The sequence below is a fragment of the Octopus bimaculoides genome, chromosome 5 (assembly GCF_046866305.1).
Source record: "Octopus bimaculoides isolate indiv1 chromosome 5, ASM4686630v1, whole genome shotgun sequence".
In the NCBI taxonomy this organism is placed as follows: domain Eukaryota; kingdom Metazoa; phylum Mollusca; class Cephalopoda; order Octopoda; family Octopodidae; genus Octopus; species Octopus bimaculoides.
The window spans coordinates 41843845-41854859 of NC_142932.1; positions in this window are offsets into that span (position 1 = coordinate 41843845).

Here is an 11015-nt window from a genome sequence, read left to right on the forward strand (position 1 = left end):
TCTAGTCTTCAGCGGATTTTGAAAGTAGTGGTTTTCTGATTGCAGTCCATGAAATTTAGCTTTGTGCAGCTCCTGTCCTGGCAAAAAAATTTTGTGGTTCTTGAGGTGGTCATTAAGCTCTGCAGTAGTTTTGGGAGCTATACTTTTGTGATCCTTTCTAACAATTCGCGTAAGAGTCCGACTGTCCCTAACTGAAAGTTTTGGTTTTCTTCTGGAGTTTTGTTTCAACAAGGAGGTTTTTCCCTCTTTCTCAAAGGCTGTAATTACTTTCAAGACTACTTCTTGATACACCAAACATATATACATACATACATACATATATATATATATATATATATATATATATATATATATATATATATATATATATATATATATATATATATATATATATACACTGTTTAGTTATGTGGTGAGGATATAGGAATTTTATATTGTTACTGGAAAAGGTATGCTTGCATAATTGAGTAATTTTGAGTTTGCTTAAAAAATGTATATACTCACATATACATTCACAGAATCTGTAACTTAGCAAATATATTTATAGAACTCTGTTCATCTTCGTTATCCCACATCTCAGAGATATTTATAACTTTGAGTTTATCTATAACATTTTGCATGAAATTTCTTGTGTTTGTGTATTAATTTCCTCGTGTCAAAACTGAAGCCTCATATCCTATGTACTATTTACACCAGTTGCTATAGCTTGGTCACCATATATATAATGGCTCTTATTGCTTTCCATAGAATATATAATGGTTGTTATAGCTTGTCACTGTATTTATAATGGTTACTATAGCTTGTACATAGATTTATCGATCAGTAGAGAATATAAATAAAACTGCTGTTCACACTGTTACTTTGCAGTTTTGTTTAGGATAAACGAAATATATAATTCTCTACATGTCTCATATGTCATAGGGAGAAAAAGGAATCTGTCTTTCAAGAAAATGACATTTTGTCTGAGGGAGGTGAGGAAAAGAGTGGGAGAGAAAGAAAGAAAGAAAGAAAGAAAGAACGAAAAAAAAGAAAGGAAGAAAGAAAGAAAGAAAGAAAGAAAGAAAGAAAGAAAGAAAGAAAGAAAGAAAGAAAGAAAAAAGCATTTAATGTCATCTGAGGTGATTGTTTAGCCCCAGGTCAGCCTTAATCCATCCAACTTGGTTTAACCATTTAGCATTCAGATTACTCTGTCAATTGTAATACTTATATATTCACATTGTTTTCAATTAATCTCGCAGAGTATCTCATGCAGCTTAGAGATTTTCATAAATGGTGATTGTTTACTTTTAGTATGGCATTTGTAGGGTAAGCATGAAAGAACTGATTTGGCCAGTTTGGACAGGAAAGAAGTAGAATATTTTGACCATATATGACCAGTTTAAATGTTAAACGGTTAAAGGCTTTTACAGCCTTTACTATCAAGATTTCTTTTTTAGTCTTTTCACACATAATGTATCCAGAACTACTTTATCCAATACATCTTTCCTATTTTTATTTATTTCATTTATTTATTTTTGAAGATGTTAATATCTAATTTATGAGAGATTTAACTGCTACTTTTAATAGATCACACAAGTATGTATCTGCCTCCGTGTTGGCTTGACAAATGTTTAATAGTAGGTACCTGTGTCCATATATGGAAATAATAGAACTTTTAAATGGTTGATTCTGATGTAACGTCAACATTTGACTATAATCTTAGGATAATTATCATTTCAATTTTGACCATTGTATTTTTACAATGGCAGAAGATTAAGACATCAAATCATGAAGTCACCTTTGTGTTATGCAACATAAAGTCACCTTGACATGTCAGGTGACTATTGTGAGAATGCCTTTGTTGGTATATTCTGAAACAGAAAAGACCAGAACAAAATGACAATTAGTTTAATATTTGACTTTCTTTAGACAGGTCGTTATCTAAACTTTTATGTGTGTGTGGGGGCGGTGTATTGGTGCTGGTCCCTAACCTTAGCCCCTAAATACCCAGTTTAAATAAGTTATTTATTATTGTTGATGTATATAAGTAATAACTTGTGAAATTTCATGATTATTTAATGTAACAGTATTTTTTTATTCATTATTTTGTTGTTTAATGATAGTTATTGTGTTGTTTTATATTATATTTTTATACATATTGTTATTAAAATATAAATAAAATGTCAAAACAGTTTTGTTGTATAATATTTTAGAATATTAAGTAATGTTAGTTGAATAACCCAGATATTTGAAAGGGCATCCAGCTCTAGAAACCATTCCAAAGCATAATGGAATTTGGTGTGTGGCTCCTGGCTTTGCCTGCTCCTGTCAAAATGTCCAACCCATGCCAGCATGGAAAACAGATTTTAAATTGTGATGAAGATGATGATAAGATATATATATATATATATATATATATATATATATATATATATATGTATATATATATATATATATATATATATATATATATATATATATATATATATATATATATATATATATATATATATATATATATATACATAGAGAGAGAGAGAGAGAGAGAGAAAGAGAGAGAGAGATGGGTGTGTATGTATGTATATGTTTGTGTGTATATATTTATGTATGTATATACAGATGGTATCCATATTTGATGGAATGAATTTGCAAAAAATGCTCAGAAAGCCCAAAGTGTCTAGTTTTTTTTTCTTCTTGTCTTTGCAAAATTTATCCATTATTTATTTTGCCTATTTTTGTTTCATTTATTTCCTAAAACCAATAAATTGACTTTTTTTTTTTTGCAGAGTTGCTGTTAACCCATGGCTTCATGGAAGAGAAAGTAAACTGCATTCTTTGGCTGAGCTAAAATCTACCATCACTATCCAAGGAAGTTTTAGAACTTGTTACAGTAAAGAAAAGTAATGTCTATCCAACTAAATTTTGATATTTTAGAGGACTTGTAAGTTAGGATAATTGATGTGATTGATGGTATTAATGTAAATCAGCTGCAAAATGTTTTCCAAACCCCACAGAATCATATAACTGTTTGTATACATAACAAAGGTGGACATGTTGAAAATTAACAATCCAAATAATAAATTTAAATACTTGCTCTTTCTTATTCCTTTTTACAGATTAGTTTTATCATGCCTAGATACAAAGCTACAAGTATTTTAAATTGCACATGAACTTTGTAGATACCCCACCCACACTTTTTCTCTCTCTCTCTGTGTATGTGTATATATTTGACAGAAACAGAGAGACTAATTCACTGGTGTAATTGTAACACACTTAGTCACGTTAATGAAGGGATGTGGGTTCAAGTCCCACACAGATTGGAAAACCTGCTTTTCCCTGTTAGGGCTTATATGCCCCGTTATTAAACTATTTTTCATAGTCATTGCATGGTGATCACTATAAGCTTTAGGCATATATAAATACAATTATTATCATTTACAAGATTGTAAAACCATTTGCACCAAAATATATGTATATATATATATTGATATATATACAAATTTGAGTTTGACTTATATCTACACACGCAGATCTTGGACACTTCATCAATATTTTATTCTGGGGTCACTGTTTGTTTTGGGCCTCACAATATACCTTCTCAGGCATGTCAACCACACAAAAATTGATCAAGCCTTGGCCTGTATCCAACTGACATTCTACTGACCCCTGCTGACCCCTACTGACCCTACAGATCACCCCCTTTTCAGCCAGAGCCATCTTGGTGCTTTCTCAACAGCCTCATTTATTCTTGATGGTTTTCCTTCTGTTCATTCTTGTAATTCCCCGGGTTTCATAGGCCTTGTGGGGTGGAGAGGAAGAGGGAGGAAAGCCAGGAAAAGATAAAGTAGCAGAAAGTCTTCAAAGAAAAACAAAAAACAAAAAAATCAAGCCTGTTCCAGCCAGCAAATGGAACCATGCAATTGAAAGAGAAATGGTAGAAAAATTTGTTACTGCAAAGCAAGAAATCCAAATGTAAATAAATTAATACATAAATAAATAAAAATTAAGAGACAACTTCCACCACATGCAAAAAACCCAAAACAACATCAAATCAACAAATAAACAATAAAAATATATGAATTAAAGACAGAAATATGTGTGTGTGTGTATTTACGTATTTGTATATGTATATATATGTTTATATATATGTATATATATATCAATGTATGTGTGTGTGTATATATATATAGCAGTGTATATATATATATATATATATGTGTATATCAGTATATATATGTATGTATCTACAGATTGATTTATTGTGCGTTTATATTTGTTCAGAAAGTAGAACGCACGATATAGTTGGGCGATAAACATATAGGCATCAATCAAGCTACTCTTTCAGCAGGTCTGACTATTTAGATTTCTTTTAAGATTAATGTAAATGTCAGATTCACTGACCATGTTATATTATTTATGTTTCTAGTTATGTTCCATTAGACATATTAGACAATCCATAAACAACATCACTGTACTTTAGAAACTATAGAAAAGCAGCTAAAGATGGAAAAAAAAAATAATAATAATAATAATAATAAAATAAAGATAAATAAATAAAATATGGTAGAGTGGGGAAATATAGCAACAAACATTGCAACAAACATTGCAACATCAACAACAACAACAAAAATATCCCCAGTCATTTCAATTTTAGATATTTTAGTATTATTTTGTGATAGGCTCCCTAAGCATATATATACGCATATATATATATATATATATGCACATCGGTAAATATGTACAGGAAAATGCACAACTTCTGCTGAAAAGAATTTTGTGTGAGTAAACTAATTATAATACAAGCTTGCACCTTTATCTCATATTAGTATCTGTTCCTTTGATATACATGTGTGTTTATATACATACATACATACACACATACATACATATATATATGTATATATATATATATATATATATATATATATATGTGTGTGTATAAATATATATATACATACATACATATATATATATATATATATATATATATATATATATATATATATATATATTCATTCATACATATATACATATACTTGTGTGTGTTTAATGGAAGCGGTTTCTATAACATACGCCAATTGGGAACAGAATTGCTCAAAAAAATGATATCTGTCTGATAGTAACAATTATTGCAACATCAAGCTAAACATTCTAATTTCTGATATTTAATATTACATATTAAATATAATAACATAAAGAAAAACCATAGTAATTATTGCGAAAATGCATAATTTCTGTCTTTACTTGTAATATGAAAAGAACTGTACAAGAGTAGCAACAACAACAAATGAAATTAATAAAGAGAAATAAAAGGAAAACGCTTTGAACTGTAGGACATTGTGTGAAAAAATTAATTATCTCCTCTATACATCTCTGCTTAAATTAATTGCTAGTCTACTGCAAAAGGTTATGCAATTATATAGATTTCCAGAACTTATTAGGATTGAGAACAGATTAATCCCAAACCTGATAGAAATACCTGATACCAATTTATAGAATTATGGAATTATAGAATTATAGAATTATGGTTTCATAAGTTGGTATTATGTATCAGGATTATAAAAGAAGATAAATAAGACATTGGGAAAGCCTGTGATAGCTACATGCTTTGAATAGCAATCAGTGGACATATTGCTCACTTTTCTGTCTCAGATGTCATCTCTATAGGTGAGTGAGAAGCGGAAGGCCAATGTCTTGTCCACGATATTTTGTGCAGGTTCTCTGAAACTGGGGTGGTAAGGGAAGAGAGAAGAATCCTGATTTATAAATTATTATAGTTGAAAGTAAAAAAAAAGAAAGTATAATGTATATTTATGACAAGCTTGTAAGTAGCCATGAGCAGACGTAGGCCCCTTTTCAACCTTCTCATTCTTTGACCCCACACCAAAAAAAACAAAAACATTTAATGTGTGAGAGAAAAGAGTTGATATGAGCACCATTACTTGTTTCAAGCCAAGTAAACTGGAACAAGGTGAAATAAAGTGTTGCCCATGGACCAGAAATGAAATCTATGATCTTATGAGTCTACAAGGTAATTCTGTAACCATTAGGTCACATGTTTTCATTTGGAAGCAGGGTACTAACATTTTGAATTATCTTCAGAGTGGAAACCTGGTGTTTATGCATGCACCAGAATGGATTCCATTAAAGCTAGTTGAGAATCAAACGATGCCATTATATCAGGCTACAGAATATAGAGAGAATTTGTCTAGTAGAGTACCACCCAATTTCTATCAACTGCATTTCATTCCCTTTCATCTCTTCGCCTAAGACTATGGTAGAAGATACTTGTCCAAGGTGCCACCCAATGAGTTTGAACCTAGAACCAATGTGTTTGCAAGACAGCTTCATTAATACAACTACACTGAAATTAAAGCCTATAATGAATAATTTGAAAACACTGTGGCTTTCATTTCTTTCCCTGATGTGGGGGGGAAGGGAAACAGGTCATACGGAAAGACACGGCGCATGTTACAAATGAAATTCAGCTGACAAATTAGGTTTGCCAAAAACTTTCCACCACAGCATCGTACTCTTTGCCAAATTATAGAATCATAGAAACAATACCTTATTAGCAGACAGCGTCACATCATTGATCAAATACAAAACTGAAAGCAGGTTTTTATTTGATTGATCAATCATTAATGACTTCTCTCATGGTAACATGATTTCACTGACTAATATGGCATTCATTAAAATTTAGAACAAGCTGGGTAGATGTCAGCCATCGAGCTAAAATCTTATGGGTATGTATCTCGATAGTCACTAACCAATCACCAAATACCACCAGCTTCAACTCTCCACCAGCAAATTTGATTTTAAGAGACAAATAACAACTCCAAAGTGAGGGGAACTGGAAACATGAATACACGCAGTAGTGCGATGGCAGTGGTATGATGGTGGTGGTGTTGCTGGTGTTGGTGTTTGGTGGTGGTGGTGGTGGTGGTGGTGGTGGTGGCAGTGGTTGTGACTGTGGTGGGGGTAGTCGTCTTCATCGTCATTGTCATCATTGTCATTGTTGTTGTTGTCATTGTCATAATTGTCAGCAGCAGCAGCATTCATGGTGGTGACAGTGATATCAGCATCATCATCATGGTTGTAGTGTTACAGTTGTTGTTTAATCCCAGCTCAACGTTGGTCCAACAGACCTGTAACGAAGTACCTTCCTACCATGACCATCTCACCTCCTCTTCAGACATAATACAGCCAACGCTCTGTCATCCAATGTTTGCTTATTTTTGTCAAGGCAGTAAAATGTGTGAGAGTTTCTTCTCTACGGACTCTATATATTCTTGTTGTATTACGGTGAAGCCTTTCTGTATTTTCTCTTTTATTTATCTCTAATTACAAGACGACCCCTCATAGCCTGATGGAACTCACTCCAGGCTTTCAAGGTGCCATTTGACACAAATATTTCTCTTTCTCGAAAGACATCAAATTATCTCAGGCTTTTGTAATATAAATATTTTATCTCCACAGCACAAACCAGCAAACCAGTTAGAACTGGCTTACACCAGCAAACTGCACTTATCAGGATTCTTATTCACTTTCAAAATTGATTGCGAAGGAATGAATCACTGTTTCTATAATTGGGAGATCAAGATTGGTTCTTTCTTAACACTGCCTCTCTGCTATGACAACAGCTGCTGCTGCTGCTTCTTCTTCTTCTTCTTCTTCTTCTTCTTCTTCTTCTTCTTCTTCTTCTTCTTCTTCTCCTTCTTCTTCTCCTTCTTCTTCTCCTTCTTCTTCTTCTTCTTCTTCTTCTTCTTCTTCTTCTTCTTCTTCTTCTTCTTCTTCTTCTTCTTCTTCTTCTTCTTCTTCTTCTTCTTCTTCTTCTTCTTCTTCTTCTTCTTCTTTCTGCTAAGGAGTGCATAGTGAGCCAATGATGGGAACTTCAAAGTAATTGCTCAATCTGTTCAGAAAAAAAAAAAGCAACCAAATTTCTTCCGAATCACCATCTTTCATAAAGGAAAAGACAATGAGATAACAGAGTCCTACTTGGCCATAAACAAGCAGGATGGTCGTGGCTAGAATGCCTTTGATCACAAGTCTGTTCAACTAGGGTTGCTGTTTCTGTTTAACCCCAGGATTCAACATAAATAACAGGAAAAAATTTTTTCATTGCATTTTTGTCAGACAATTCTTTCAACCCATCGTCCTTATTATTTCTAACCCTAACCCTAACCAATTCGATTGATTTTATCAACTCCAAAGAAATGAAAGGCAAAAGTGAGATCAATAGTTTTGAACTGCGAATGTAAAAGAGTTGGAGCAAATATAAAATATATCGTCTAACTCACTAAGGATTCTGCACTCTCATCACCCCCATCTTTATAACAATAATTCTTGTTGCCCTTTTCTCAAAATATCTGCTCATTTTTTTTTTTATGATTGACAGGAGGTGAGTGGATTGGTTCCCGTGACACAAGCAGTGTCTTCTTAATTTGTAAATTTACTACTTTTGATATTTAGAGATCCTTATGTCGTGCTTGAGAAGAAGACCCATCATTCAGAGTAAAATCACAGTCATGGAAGATACTGGTGTCATGCAAATGGCACCCATGCCAGTGGCACGTGAAAGCACCCACTACACTCTTGGAGTGGTTGATGTTAGGAAGGGCGTCCAGCTGTAGAAACCATGCCAAATCAGACTGGAGTCTGGTGCAGCCTTCCGGCTTACCAGCCCCAGTCAAACCGTCCAACCCATGCCAGGATGGACAACGGACATTAAATGATGATGATGATGATGATGATGATAATTGATGTCAACAGGGACAATGTGGATGAGGCAAAAATTCCAGTTGATTAAGGTCCTTGGATGGGGTTATTGAGAAAAAGGATTAGAGCAGGATCTGTGAAATAAGAGACATCAGGGTTGATGAAAAGAGAAGAGACAGGTGTACCTGGTGAATGTCTGTTATCAACAGGGATACATTTATTTAATTCACATGATCTGAGCTCCTGAGGGTAAGAAGAGAAAGACGACAGGCCCTAATGGCTGTAATGTTCTGATGAGTCAGTCTCTGCTCATTTCTGGATGTCATTCTTTTGGAAGTTGTCAAGGATACTTGTGTGAGTAGTTGAAACCATTTCCTAAATATCTGAAACTGAATTCCAAAGTGAATCTTAATTTATATTTGAAGAGAGAACAACTAAGAAAGGTTAAAGTATTTTCCAACCTTAAAGACGAAACAAAGCCCATGGAAGATTGTCTAAGATTATAACTGTAGAGACATTGAGAGCTTTAATTAAGGCATTAATTAAGGGCATTAAATGTACGTCGTTCCTATGTGCTGCTTCTTTAATGTGTAATGATTGTGTTTTTGTGTAGTTGTATTATGCTGTTGTATTCTCCTACATTCAAGGATGTTATCAAGCATTTTGTTGAGGGTTGCAATACAGATCTGTTGTGACATGTTTTGTGTAAATAACATTTATTGATGAGACCATTAAGATAACAAGCTGTGCTTATTATTCACAGCAGAAAATTGAATTAGAATTGGCAGCAAGAAGACAGAATATGGTAAATATAATTATACCTCAAGCTACACCAAGGTTGACTCGAGCTGTACAGAATCTCAATTATATATTTTGCAATGGAACAGTATGACAAGATACTTCTCCTAATGATGGATTGGTTTATGGTCATGTAATTTAACTAACAGGCCTTTATGTCAGATATGACCAAAAGACAACTGCTTGTTCATGGAGAATGACAAACACAGGTAGTTTTTGGCCCTATGGCAAACATGCTGTTTGTCATTGATAAATAACAGAAAGAGGATTTAGCAAAGAAGTAATTGTTTAACACAGTTTAGGACATTATTGGGATTTCAGAAATGAAGTAGTTGGCCAGAAGCAGGGATTCTGTTGTTTTTGGTGGGATGGAACACAGTAATGTCATATTCTAGAGAAGAGATCCCAATAGAAAAAGAAAAACTTGAAAAAATTAAGTTTTGGAAGACAAACATTAAATTTTGAATACATTGTCTGAAAGAAATGAAGGATTCACATTGGGACCAATTCCACAGTTGGTTTGAAAGTCAGAGAGAAAAATGTCAGTATTGTTGTTGTTTAAATGCACATCTGCTCTCATCTCCTAGATTTCTAATCAAAGGCATTCCAGTTGTGGTCATTCCATCCTCTTGTATATCAATCTCTTTCAGTCTTTGAAGACAAACGGATGCGATTTGGGTGAGTGACAGCTTCAATGTAGAGGTGAGACAGATGGAACTGAGAAGAGTAGTTTAGTGTGTATGCATGTGTGTGTATGTGTGTGTGTGTGTATGTGTGTGTGTGTGTATGTGTGTGTGTGTGTATGTGTGTGTTTGTGTATGTATGTCCTTGTGTGTCCATGTCTGTGTATTTGTGTATTCTGATAATAATAAATCTTCTCAAAGGGGATGGTGAAAATCCAAAGGGTTGCTTTGGTGCAATGGTAGAACATCTACCATCTTCACAAATGATGGAGATGCAAGTTCCTCAGGCAGCCCTTAACAATTTTCCATCCAAGAGGTTCTTAACCCAATATTCTACACATTATTCTTTATAAAGCAAGAAGCAGCGAGGTGGCAGAACCATTAGCATGCTGGGCAACAAAAGACTTAACAGCAGTTCAAATTCCACCAAGGTCGACTTTGCCTTTCAGAATCAATAAAAAAAAGTACCACTCGAGTGGGGGGGGGGGGTCGATGCAATCAACTAACAATCTCCCCTTGAATTTCAGATTTGGGCCAAAAGAAGTGTTTATAGTAATATCCACTTCAATTTCCACCATTACAAACGATTTCTTACACACACACACACACACACACATATATTTGATTCCTGACAATAGTTTGGGATGACATGAAATTATATATTAATGAATAATTTAGACTTGGATTAAATACTGGTCGTGTTTGTTGAATTAAAGCCAAAACAATCAATGAAATAAGATACAACAAAGATAACAAAAAAACAAAACAAATGTATTTACTTTTGTTTTCAGCTGTTGTCAATCTAGTCTTCATTTACCAATTCTGTCTGAAAAAAGT